This window comes from Schistocerca americana, chromosome 2 (genome assembly GCF_021461395.2).
Source record: "Schistocerca americana isolate TAMUIC-IGC-003095 chromosome 2, iqSchAmer2.1, whole genome shotgun sequence".
NCBI lineage: Eukaryota > Metazoa > Arthropoda > Insecta > Orthoptera > Acrididae > Schistocerca > Schistocerca americana.
In genome coordinates, this window is record NC_060120.1 from 1,013,700,713 (window position 1) to 1,013,714,451 (window position 13,739).

Consider the following 13,739-nt stretch of genomic DNA (forward strand, 5'->3'; position numbering starts at 1 on the left):
CGTCCTACCAATCCAATAGAGAATTCCTGGGGACTACACTGCGTCAGCTTTCACTAGAGTGCAGACCACTCAGGTAAGTGAATGTAGCATCTGTCATAGATAGAAAGAGCAAATAACTTAAGTCTTATGAGCGGCAGTGTTGATACGGTTCCTTGTTGTGTGTTGTGGAAGTGACACACACAGAAATGGTCATAATTTCGTGCATGAAAAGAACGTTTGCGTTAATAAGAAGCAAACTTTTGTTAGTTCACATACCCTGAAACTCACGCACACTCTACCTCAAAGCTGAAGATAGTTTAACTGTAAATATTCCACAGTTACGTTTGATTAAAAATGTGTGCTTCGTATTTTAGATCGAATGGTCCGAATCCTCAAGATTCTGTAGGGTACACTGTCTCATTCCTATAAAGACCAAGTAACGAAAAAGAAAAAAAGAACTTTACCATGTTTCCGAAAAATTTCTATTGTTTATATAATTGATATTTTATTCAGTAGATGGACTTTGGTGTTTCATTATGATCAAGGGACATTATGTAATCTGTGTTGGCACTAGTGGCTACCCTTGAGGCACAGCGACCGAAATTTGGCTACTGGGATATCATCATGGCGACCGTCCAATTGAAAGAAGAATAAAAAGGCCCAAGCTGACTTATGATTTGCCGAATTTATGTCCATTATTCAGGACCCAGGAAGTTTTGACAAAACCACAGTACGAAGCGCAAACGACAGATATGAAAATTCCATGTTGTCACACGTTTACAGAAAATGTTTGGATCGGAAATGGTAACCTGAAGTAAGTGGCAACTACATTCGACACGCACGCATCCTAACTTCATTCCAATTCGTATTCAAAAATCAAACATCGACAATATAATAACTAAAGGGTTGCGTTTGCACCCATGCATGATTCCACTACACCCATAAATGAGGGAGAAGTACTGCCCGAACGAGAGGAATTATCAAATGCAGCGCTGCATACAATTATAATACTAACGACCGTCCCCATCAACACGGTTTTCCATGGAATACATAAATCGGCAAAGGTTATGTTTTTGGAGTTCGGACTAATCATATGATTGTTCTGTGACACGATCAAAGTGCATGTATGGTGCCACTTAAGTTACGCAAAGGCAATAGGACACTTTGAATTTTGAGTAAAAGCGCTATTTCTGCAGGCTACGACTGTTTGATTTTTGATAAGTTGACGAAGAATACTATCTTAAGAAATTAAATGTGCTTTACGCACGTTATACGTGATGCTTAATTCGGAAGAGAACTTGTATATAAGAGGCTGCAGTATAAATACTTATTGTTATTTTCAATAGAAAAGAAAAGCTTCGAAATATAGCCACCAAAAACAATGTGACCATTTGCTGAGTTAGTTATTTATTGCACAGAACATACGTGTAAATCGGCTTCGAGGTTCTGTGTAAGTTTCACAGCCAGTTAAACGATGTAGACGCATGTAGTTCATGCCAGTGATTAGGTAATTTATTACTTTTAATCTGGAGCAACATCATACAGGTAATGCACTGTATACAATCAGGAGTTACATCACAGTATTTATTCTTCAGAAAGGCACACAGTGCAAATGTTCACAACGTTGTTACCGAACATTTCCAATAAACGGTGAAATTAATATTAAATATCTTCTCACCAGGTCACGTGTGCCCCATTGTAATCACCATAAACTTGACTCTGCAGCCGAATTAAACTCCAGACCTTGTTTCTACGTCTGTTTTAGATGTTCGTGTTTTAAAGGATCTTAATGAAGTACTTAACTGCCTATTATTTCACAAATAATGGCTTAACTCTTAACGCATTTATCCGTCTATGAGACATGACAGTCAATATCTTCATGGAAAAATGTTTGTGGTTGCCTACGAAACCAATTTGTACCGAGGAGTGCCAACTAAATGCCCGCCGACATGTAATAGTGGTTGTTTCGAGTACGCTGCAGAAGGTTCACTGCGAAGCCCTTACACGTCCTCCATACGGCCCGTATCTCTCCCCACGCAATTTCCATAGTTTTAGACCCTTGGAGAAAGACCTTCATAGCCGTCGGTTTGCTTCGACCGAGGATGTGCACTCCTGGTGCAATCATGGTTCCGTAGATTTCCATGGACACATTGACGGTCTTTTGTCACAGTGGGATAAATGTGTTAACAATTATAGAGACTACTGTTGTCATAATAAACAAATTACTTTTTTTTCCCAACTGTCTTATTTTGGTTTCACATCCCAGTACTAACGCTCTCTGCGCAGCGACAGAAAGTAGCAGGCACATCTTAATCAGCCCTCGACAAAATTTAATTTCAGGGCACACTGGCAGTTGTTCGGCGAGTTAATTTTTAGACTGAAGATGACACTATTGGCTGACAGCACTTCTTTACAACTTCTGTCACTGCGTTCTCTACCTTAAAACTTCTTAACATTTACAATGCAACACTCCGAAGTTACGTTTATTTCACATCCTCCAGTACATTCGAGCGAAGTCTTTTTTGGCCGTAGATTACGAAGCTGCAAATATTACCACTTTTCCAATGGATTGGTCTTCACCCTTCAAATTTTCCTTTCAGCGGAAACAAATATCCCGTGATGTTGGAGATCGTGCTGCATCCCAGAATCAGTATTCGAGCTAATTTGTGGTAAACTCCCTACTTCTGCGTAACGTTCTTGTACATCCAATTCACAATGAGGGATAAAAATTCAAGATGGAGGGAAAAATTTTGTAGAAACTTTGTACCAGTGTTCATTCTTTCTAACAAAATTACGAATACTTGTAATTATCGCAGCTCATAGGCGCGCAGTTCGTCTCTGGCGCAACTTACGCCATAATAGTCTCTGCGTATTCATAGGCATTACTGAAAGTGAATGTGTTGTAGTTACTGATCTAATTTCCGTGAAGGTTCTCAGTTTACAGGAGAAACACGTGAGCACAAATGCTCAGAATTGCATGAGAATGTGCTTAGAAAATACATCACTCACTTCAAAAACTGTGGTGTGAGCCAATCGCGTGCAAAACTACGTGTTTTCCCACACATCGGAATGATCAGGTGATCAAGGACTCAGTCATGAACATTAGTAACAAGAATAAAAGAATCATGGATAAAAAAGGACCAAAAAACACAGCTATTTCAGAGTCGTGAGTTGTTGCTATACTTCACTCTGCCTTAAATAATTACGCTAGCTGAACTTACTCTACTGATCCTGTAGTGGAACAGACCAATAAGCACAACTGACTAAAGCCCCTTTTTCTCATTCAATATCACATTTGCATTCAAGAAATCCAATACCATAGTTTCGAAATGTGATTAGTGTGGCGTTTGATACTGGACTGCTTGAATGCAGAAGTTGAAAGAGAAAATTGTGGCTTTAGCAAGATGTGAATATTGTTCTGTTCCACTTCGCTGTCACCACTTCAGTGAACAGACGTGCGACTCGATCAGGTCCGTAGGAAAAATTTGTTGTTTAGATAACGTAATAATGTTTATGAGAGAAAAAAAGCGCAATAAGCCACGACATTGAAATCGTGTTTTTTTTGTCTTGTTATATCGACATTTCTCTTCTTCATGTTACAAGAGTTCCTCTCTTACATCATGAGAAGGAGATCATTCAAATGTCTCCCCCCGTAAGATGCTCAGATTTGTACACGTACGATTCACATCAATCTATTTATGTTCTGAGCACATTGTTGTATGGTTCTGAGAGTTCGAGGATACAAACTTCCCTTGGAAGTTGTACATTTTTGCTATATAAATAAAGAGATAATCTAATAGAAATGTTCTCCAAACAGGAATAATGAAACCAATTATTTAAGATATATTTGGTTCAGTGTCGGTAACCATCAATTTGAAATGTTAAAAAGATCGCTTGTTGCGAGGGCGTAATACGAAAAAAAGTCAGATTGTACATATATACCTAACAAGGCAATCTTCTTTTTTTTACAATTTTTTTATCTTTATGGTACGTAAAGTTCAGAACGCAGATATCAATCCGGCAAAGCATTTCTATGAAACTCTCAAGAATTCTCAAGAAAATCGATTTCGAAATTTTCCGACTATCTTTACTGCAGTACATCACGGCCCATTTCGTTGAAGGGCTAAGTGGCTGTTTGTCAGAATGCTTGCCTACAACGTGGGCGATACAGGGTCGAGTCCTAGCTGATGTAAGTTTTTTAACAATGGTGCATATTTTACCAGCATTTCCGTGAAGCGTAAAATGTGTAAAGATGAAAAAGAAATTGTTAGCCCTTGTGTAAAGATGAAAAATAAATCGGAAGCCCTTGAGATGTAGTCTCTGGTTCGAGCCTCATTTCGTTCATTATTTTTTTCGTACTTTCCGTTCAGTTCCATTACCTACGTAACTTGAACATAAAATTCATCAAATATATGATAATCAACACATATATATATATATTTGTCATTTTTATCAAAAATGCACTTCTTCCTATTTCTATTCACATATCACACACAATGTATGAATTCTTAATTACCGATCTCTTATGAAAGGGTTAGTTTAATAGAGATTGTATGAATAAAAAAACATTAAAATTATTTTTTTTTTCGTATTTACGTACTTTGCTCTTCACGGAAAGGTTCGCAGAACACGCACATTTGTTTAGAAATTTGCTCTGGGCACGAATCAAACCTGGGCCACAAGCGGTGAGGCCCGTTGACAGCTGAAGTAAAGACACGTGGTAAATTTCAACTCGATTTTCTCGAGAATTTTCTGAGTTGCACCACACCGCTCGGAAACTGATATTTGAGTTCTGAAATTTAAAAAATCCTATTGCCGTACGGTCTCGTTGTATGTTGCACGGATGAACCAACATTCCACGTCGTTTAGTATAGAGTATCCTCGAGCTTTGTAGCACTTGTCTGTTCGAGTGTAGAACAGGAAAGTAACGCCGCGGTGAGGGCAAGAGAGCCTCACGACGCCGACCGACCGCCGTGTCATCCTGTGCCGTCGTCCGGATGCGGAATTGAGAAGCATGCGGTCATTACGCTTTTCTTCTTGGCGTTGTAAGTTTCGCTTGCTTCAGAACCGCCACTTCTTGTTCAAGTAGCTCCTCAGTTGGCCTCCTTCTTCCCATCAAGGAAAAATCCCTGGCAGTACCGAGAACTGAAACCGGGTCAATATGACTGTCGCTCGCTGACCTCTCAACAAGTATCATTCTCAAAATTACATATGTCCTAAATCTATGGTTTAAATGTGACCATTTGGAGAAGATTTATATCATGTTACTGTCGGTCATATACCTTCTTCCAAGTTCATAATCGTGATGGATAACAAGCTACAAAATACGAGATTAGCGGGTCACATATTGTAAGAGGATTATATGCATCTATTTTTACATATGAATCACGAATTTATAACGGTTGTTTTACTCTACTCAGCACCTAAATTTGTAAAGTGCACCTCAGCTTATCAACGTATAACAGATCCGAATCTTGAGTAAAAAACAGTGATCAGCTGTTCAGTCGCCTGGGTGGTACAAAACTGTTCACAGCGTTAAAGCTGATTACAGTTTTCACTGGAATGAATACACTCATAGCATAGTTTTTATAGATCGGAGACGTAATTTATATTACGATATGATAACATGGTTTTATTATCTGACGGTAATGATTTTATATTTCTCCTAACATCATGCTAAGAATACTTTTATGAACCTGATGATGATCACACGACTGACAGTAGTCGTGTAAATAAAGTATTTTACCAGCAGCTCAACATGACATTTTTCAAATATATAAGTGCTGTGTTGTAGTGCTTAGAAATTACAATCCGTAAATATTTTCAAGGTCCCTCGTCATAAAAACAATCGGTACTCTCACCAGGTAAGACTATTTAAACGTACCCTGCAGAATCATGCTAGTAACATACTTGAAAAAAGGCTACCTTAAAATTGTTTTTTCTCAAATTAGCTGTTCGATGCGTAACTTTGTTCAGGGAATCAATACTTCATATGTACTCTTCGTGGTGTAACACTCGTACACTCATCTACACATAGGTAATAGTTTTAAGTGCATAATAAGAAGACCGATATTCTTGGGAGTGAAACCAGGAAAGAACTTTCTTTGCTGCCTGAGAAATAGATTAGAGTTTACAGGACTGAATTTATTGTTACTATTATTTGAATCCGGTAATAATTCTGATGTGTGTCCTCTAAAAGGAAGTAGTTACTAAGAAATGGTAATTAAATTATAGTTTCATTACGGCGAATGTAAAATGAATTTGTAACTATGAATAGAGAATATTTCCCCTGTTTCTATTCGCCTATCTGATTTTGGAAAAGTACATAAGTAATATGATGTGGTTGCAATTCAAGCGCAGTACATGTTACGGAATCTTGTACTTGCCAGCCGTATGGGAAAATGTGCTTAATGTGCGGGACCATCTCAGCACATATTTCGTAACAGCGAAACATTCACAGACTTCAAAAGTGTACCTTACACTCCATATAGAACTTGTTCGGTATCATTTTCCATTCTACCACTGTTGTGATGTTGTTTAGTTGAAATATTTTCACAAACATATATATACATATACAGGGCGAGGAGTTTTGGTAACATGTGTTTTTTACCGATTCAAAAACTTCACACAAAACATTGAGAATTTCTTTGTTTCACTAACAGTTATCTTCCTCAAATGCAAATCTGACATGATCATCCGTATCTAAATGGTGGATCGGAGAGGATTTTAAGGCACACTTTTGTCATTCAAAGTCGGCCGTCGTGTTGTAATATTACCATTTAGTTTATGACTGTCACTGCAGCGACTGGATCTCTTCCTGGAAAATACTGTACAACTATGGATGGTTACTATAACGAAGGAGAGAGAATCTGTTAGCATTGCACAATTTTATGTGTTTTCTTTGTATGCAGAAAAGATTTTCTGAAAAATTTCAAACAAGATGTTGTTCTCATCTGCACCTACATCATAATCCGCAAGCCACCTAATGGTGTGTGGTGGAGGGTACTTTCGGTACCTCTATCTGATCCCTCCAACCCTGTTCCACTCGCAACTAGCGCGTGGGTAGATTGATTGTCGGTAAGCCTCTGTAATGGCTCTAATTTCTCGAATTTTCTCCTCCTAGAAATACTCGAGACGTATATGGGGGAAGTAATGTTTTGCCGACTCCTCGTGAAAAGTAGTGTCCCGAAATTTCAATAGTAAATCTCTCCGTGATTGTTAACAAGATAGCCGGCCTGAGTGGCCGAGCGGTTCTAGGCGCTACAGTCTGGAACCGCGCGACCGCTACGGTCGCAGGTTCGAATCCTGCCTCGAGCATGGATGTGTGTGATGTGCTTAGGTTAGTTAGGTTTAAGTAGTTCTAAGTTCTAGAGGCCTGATGACCACAGCAGTAAAGTCCCATAGTGCTCAGAGCCAGTTTTTTGTTAACAAGATAAATGCCTAAGTGGGTTGTAGGCATCAAAAAATCGACAGGATGAACCAAAACACTACCAGCAAAGTTGCAGAGATTGTTCTGGGATATATTCTGAACATTTTGGCGGTCTGTTAGAGAGTGATAATGTAACTGTAATGTATTCGGTGTATAAATGCAGTCACCCTCGTTTACGTGAAAATATCTTCGCAACAGTGAAGAGCATAATTCCAATTGCAAGTTGCCTATGTAACCGCTTCCAAGACAGACCGAAATTACTTTTCAATACTCTCTCTAAGTTAATTATTGACCGAATTTAAAAAATTTAAAATGTTGTCATAACCTATACATGAAGAGATTGCGACGTCCCGTTGGCTGGTTATCATGATATTGAATAGCGATGTAAAATTTGCTCGGAATCTGTTATTAAATTGGTCACCTTGTGATTTCTTCACAGTCCTCAATATCTCTCGGTCGGACTTCGTTTTTCGAAGTACTGCAGTTATTGCGGGAAGTTGAGAGTACCACATACTCGAAATCAATACGATGCTTCTCAGCAACAAAACGGGTCGTGCATTGTACTCTCTTACAGAATGACCATTCGTAACAAAAATTTCATAACAAAAATTTTTCTCGTTATTCGGAACGTCCGAAATGCCTTACACTGTCAGTTCAACGTAACAAATATCAATAAAATATCGAGATAACAGTTTTTCTCTTGCCCCCGTGACATTCATTGAATTTATCTATAATTCTATACTTACGGTACACCCGTTTTGTCAGGACGTCATTAGGTGCAAAACATTTTTAAATCTACTAGACTGTTTTTAGCATTTGACGTTGCTTCTCTACAGTGTAACGCAAGTTGTACACTATTTCTGTATTTTTACTTTACTCACACATATAAACATGGTCTTTCATCTCCTTTTACAAAAACTAAAATATTGTGAATTAACATTTGGCAGTTACAGATACACTTGATTATGGCCTAATATAAGGACCGAACCCGATCACATGAACATAATGTTCTAAAAAAAAGCAATTGGAGGAGCTTCTCATTAATAAAACGACATCTCGGTATCGACAGTATCATCCAGAAATTGAAAACGTGATAAACTAAAACAGTCTTAGCGACACACTGCTGTAGCAACTCCGCAAGGGCGTTTGCGGTAGACGGCGTATGCGGGGTAAGATTGGGGATAAACCGACCGACTTAAACGCATACCGGTGTTTTAGTTCCGAATAATCGCTATTTTTCCGTATTTGTTTGCTCTACGCTATATCAATTTTTTTTATTTTTGCTAATAACAGAGCAAAAAAAACCCGAAATGTCATTTAGTCGTAGCACCAATAACAACATATTTCATTTTCAAATAAACCTTTTTCAAAAACCAGTAATTTTTATTTGTAAAATTTCTTTGGCTTTGAAATATTGAATTTCTACAGAACATTGGGAAAGTCGTCAGTGATGTTTTAATAGCAATGCAGACAGAAACACAAGAAACACATGGTTTAAGAACTGGTACGGCATTGCTGGGATAATTATACACCTGATCCCTGTGGGGTGGCGTGTTAGATGGTACGTGTGTACATGCAATGTGTAAGACTTGTCCCATCTGGACCTTAGGCTAGTTTGTAGCTGTCATTGTCAGACATCAGTTGTATTACGGAATGGTAGTATCATCCCTAGTCTCGAAGTACTTTGTGAATTACGGTATCAATGAAGTACAATTTTCCATTTCCTTTAAAAGATAACAAACGGAAGGAACCACAACGAACTTGTGACATCTTATGAGTAGAAAACATAAAATTTAAGAATCCATTAACAGTTTACGCCAAAAATAGAAATCAGGTGACCTGCTGCCTTTATCAGCTTGTAGCCCTTATAAATGGACAAATTAAGACGGAAAGCAGAGTTCTTCAACCTCGATTTTCACCCTCTAGCACTGACTGTTCGTAACGCTCAAGATAGTGGTATGATTACCGGTTACAAAAATATCTTTGAACAGAGTTTTAAAAAATTTGAATCAGTAGGAGAATACTGCTGATTATTTGTAGTATTCAATGACTTGCCACTTTTCGAGAAAAGCAGCGAACTGTGGCCAGGCTAGGTTTTGTTTTACCTGCCAATTTAATTTAATATTTTGAGTCTATGTGTGTTGAAACTAAGAGAGTCGAAGTTATTTAATCTTCGTTAGATTTCTACGTTTATTACAAGAAATAATAGGAAGGAAAAACCGATAATCGGTTATTTCAGAAGCCGTCATTTTGAGCGATTTCAAGGGCCAGATTAAACTGGGTTTGAAAAAACCCACATAACCGGATAACCAGTTGCGTCAGCATTAACCACCTCCCTAGAGCGGAAGCACTGAGGCAAGCAAGTTGCCTACAGTTCCTGACAGCTCACAGTGTCGCTTGCCCAGAGTAACTATGATGTCCGAGATACAGCAAGGTCACTGACATTTGACGTGCACGGCGGCCTAGGCCTCGTGTTCCCCGACTGGACGCAGCTTCACAGCTCGGGGCAGAGGCGCGGATTCCAGCGGTGAAACCCGCAGGGGAACACAGCTTCCAGGAGCAGTGCCTGCAAGTGGAGGCGGACGTCGACATTATGCCCGACAGGCCAAGGTGACTGAGGGCCTGCCACGTCCCGATCTCAGACATTAGCCCTCCAGGATACGACGCTGGCAGCGATTGGAAGTAAGCTCGGAGGTGGCCTACCGGCTGGAAGGTGCTAAGTCCACAGCAGCAGACTCATAGCCAACTGTAGCCGTGCAGCTAGAGAACGCCAAGTGTCATGGTAGCAGCTGGTAGATTCATGTCGACTCGAAGATCGCCACAGCCCTCCTTCGAAACTTGCGGGTGCCGGACTGCACACAACTGGCCAAAAATTGGGGGGGGGGGGGGGGACGGGGACATTAATATGAACCTCGTGCGTACTTGTATTGATAAGGCATCGGTTCCCGTCACGTAAGCTCCAGCAGAGCCTAAATTCGGACGTGAAGCAGTCGGGTTTCTAATGCTACAGTGGTTCTTCCTTCCTGATGGGTCGATGATATTACAGGATGACAATTATTCAACTATATAAAATAAAATCGTCATAACTTCTGAACGGTTTGTGTAGGACGTTCATACTACAAGATTGGCCCCGGGGCATGATAGGAATTAGTATGCGAATGCATGCATGATTTAGTGACGAAGACCGCTCTCATTTGGATGGATTCGTCGCTCAACGGTTCATTGATTGGTGTACAGTGTCGAGTCACCGAGTAATCGGTGCGATATTCCTTGATGGTATGGTGACCATCGAACGGTACGTGAAGATTTTGGAAGATGATTTCATACTCATTGTCTAAAGTCACCCTGATATCGAAAAGACGTGGTTCATGCCAAACAGAGCTCGACGCTATCGAAGCAGGACAGTGTTTGATGGCCTGGAGGAGCACTTTGGGCACCGAATTCTGGCTCTGGGTACCCAGAGGCCACTGGCGTGGGCTTCGACTGGCCGCTGTGTTATTCGGATCTGAGCACATGCGACTCCTTTTTGGGGGCTATATTGAAGACAAGGTGTACAGCAATAACACGAAAACCATTGCTGGGCTGGAAACAGCCATTCAAGAGGTCATCGACGACATCCATGTTTCGACACTTCAGCGGGTCATGCAGAATTTCACTATTCGTCTGCGCCACGTCATCGCCAAGGATGGCCGGCATATCGAACGTATCATAATCTAAATCCGAATGTATGTAGTGACATTTACATGTTGAATAAAGTGTGTGGACGCCTTAGTTTGTAACTATTTTACGTTTTTCCATATAGTTCAAAAACTGTCACCCTGTACGACTCTGATCTCTCTGCTGGCCCGACAGAGTGGTAACTACTATCTTGCAGCATGCTGCACGTGAATAGTTCTGCAACTTGTTTTATAATAGTTGTAGCTCCTTCATAAGACGCATTAAGCAGTTCCTTTATTTCGTGATGGTTACTAGTTTCTGACAATTATGTCCATTTTCAAACCATCCGTACCGTAAGTCTGACAGTACAGGCGAAAGCCTATGTACAAAGTTGCCTCTCCAGTGACGATCAAAGCGGCACTATGGCCGACTCAACAAGAGTGTACTGAACCGTAGTGATTTCACCTGCAGCGTAATTGGTTTGTCGTTCATGACAGACGACCGCACCACTGGCGACAGTTTCCCCTAGCTGGAACAGTGTTACCCCAAGATCCACCGTGCGTCGCCGGAGACCAGTTTTATCCTGACGACTAAACAGAAAACCTAACCCTAGGACTTCACAGTACCATTCACCAATATGAAGCATAACGTCCACTTTCACTCGGAATCCTTCCACCTTAATCTGAATACGCATCCATGCTGACCCCAGAGGCTCTAAACACTACTGTTTACACCACATAACTTTTAACCTTGAGCGTTCAACGGCTTCTCATCTAAGAGATTATGATTTACCACTGACACTCTCTCCAACAAAAATCTATGCTTCCTACCACTCGCAACACCCACTAAGCAACATTTCTACTCTGCACACGTTCTCGCAGCATTAATATTTACTGGGAACACCATCCGGCCTACTTGGAATTCCCGTTAGTGATTAACGGTTGACTGTTTCGCCCCTGCCCATTCCGCCTTCTATTTCTATAGTCCCGTTCCCTAACGCACCACGCTTACCAAATTGTAGTTATCGACACTACCTCTGGATCTTTACCGAATGTTCGTATCTATAATATTTTACAGGAGCAGGGAAAATACGTCTTTATTGCTGAGACGTCTATCTCCTCTACTTCCGTAGCTATACTGTAGTTAACGGCAAAATGCTTTGTGGTTCCTACCCGTAGTCGTCTTGTCATATCTTGTGGCAGACCTCTTAGAAAAGCATCTAATGCTCCATGTCCGGCTTTTGGAGAATGATTTTGTTAGATACATAATTCTCCGTTATGTAACATGTACTTGCACAGATTTTGCCGATTCTATCGACAAAACTTCCCACCACCCCTTTCTGCCTCTGTAACATCCCTCTCATCCCTCTCCACCTCGTAAATAAACACACACACACACACACACACATATATATATATATATATATATATATATATATATATATATATATATATATATGGGGTTTCATTAGAACAAAAAAAAAAGCAAAGTATTGCTAGACGCGTGAAAGATCTCTTGCGCGCGTCGTTTGGTGATGATCGTGTGCTGAGCCGCCACTTTCGTCATGCTTGGCCTCCCAGGTCCCCAGACCTCAGTCCGTGCGATTATTGTCTTTGGGGTTACCTGAAGTCGCAAGTGTATCGTGATCGACCGACATCTCTAGGGATTCTGAAAGACGACATCCGACGCCAGTGCCACACGATAACTCCGGACATGCTTTACAGTGCTGTTCACAACATTATTCCTCGACTACAGATATTGTTGAGGAATAGAGGTGGACATATTGAGCATTTCCTGTAAAGAACATCATTTTTACTTTGTCTTACTTTGTTATGCTAATTATTGCTATTCTGATCAGATGAAGCGCCATCTGTCGGACGTTTTTTGAACTTTTGTATTTTTTTGGTTCTAATAAAACCCCATGTCATTCCAAGCATGTGTATCAATTTTCACCTCTCTATCTACATTATTCCGTGGTTTATTAAGTTTTCAAATTGATACTACCTTTTTGATCACCCGGTATATATATATATATATATATATATATATATATATATATATATATATATATATATATATATGTGTGTGTGTGAGTGTCGTGTAAAACTCGTACACGTCTTCGTATGTATAGTGTTGAATACAGGAGATGGACGTCTTAGAAAGTTATTGGTGTCTTTACTAGACGTACCCTTACGTTTTATGAGTATGTTACTACTGTTCGGATGATATGCGACAGCGCTCAGTTCAAAACCGACAGCACACACAAAAATCCACATGTACTGAACAACATAAGCCCACAGACAGATTCAACAAGTAAAAAACAATCTATAAACGGGCCAAATAAATTCCTCGACGTTATTTCTTCGAAATTTTAGACAGAAATTCGTACAGTCAAAAGACTGGCTGCTTGGAAGTGCAGCTGGTGGAAGGAAGTGCGAATAAAACAGGAACCGATTGGACTGAAGAATGTAGAAGAGTTAACGAAGAAAAAATGAGTGCTATATGGTAAGTTAGAAAGTCGATTTATGAAGCTTTGCATCACTGAAAAATGTCCAGTCGAATCTAACCGTAAAATGTATACTAACGTATCTGTAGATAATGTCAACAAATATTACTTTCCTAATGAACTGATAACTAAATGTTCTTTTATGACGAAGGAGCCTACCGTGACAGA

The 13,739-nt window shown here is 40.0% G+C and overlaps 1 protein-coding gene across 1 annotated transcript in view; it reads right to left on the reverse strand.

Annotated features, from left to right (window-relative positions):
• The window catches only part of LOC124594628, a 53,699-nt gene that overhangs the window by 22,003 nt on the left and 17,957 nt on the right, over positions 1 to 13,739 (reverse strand). The window lies entirely within an intron of this gene.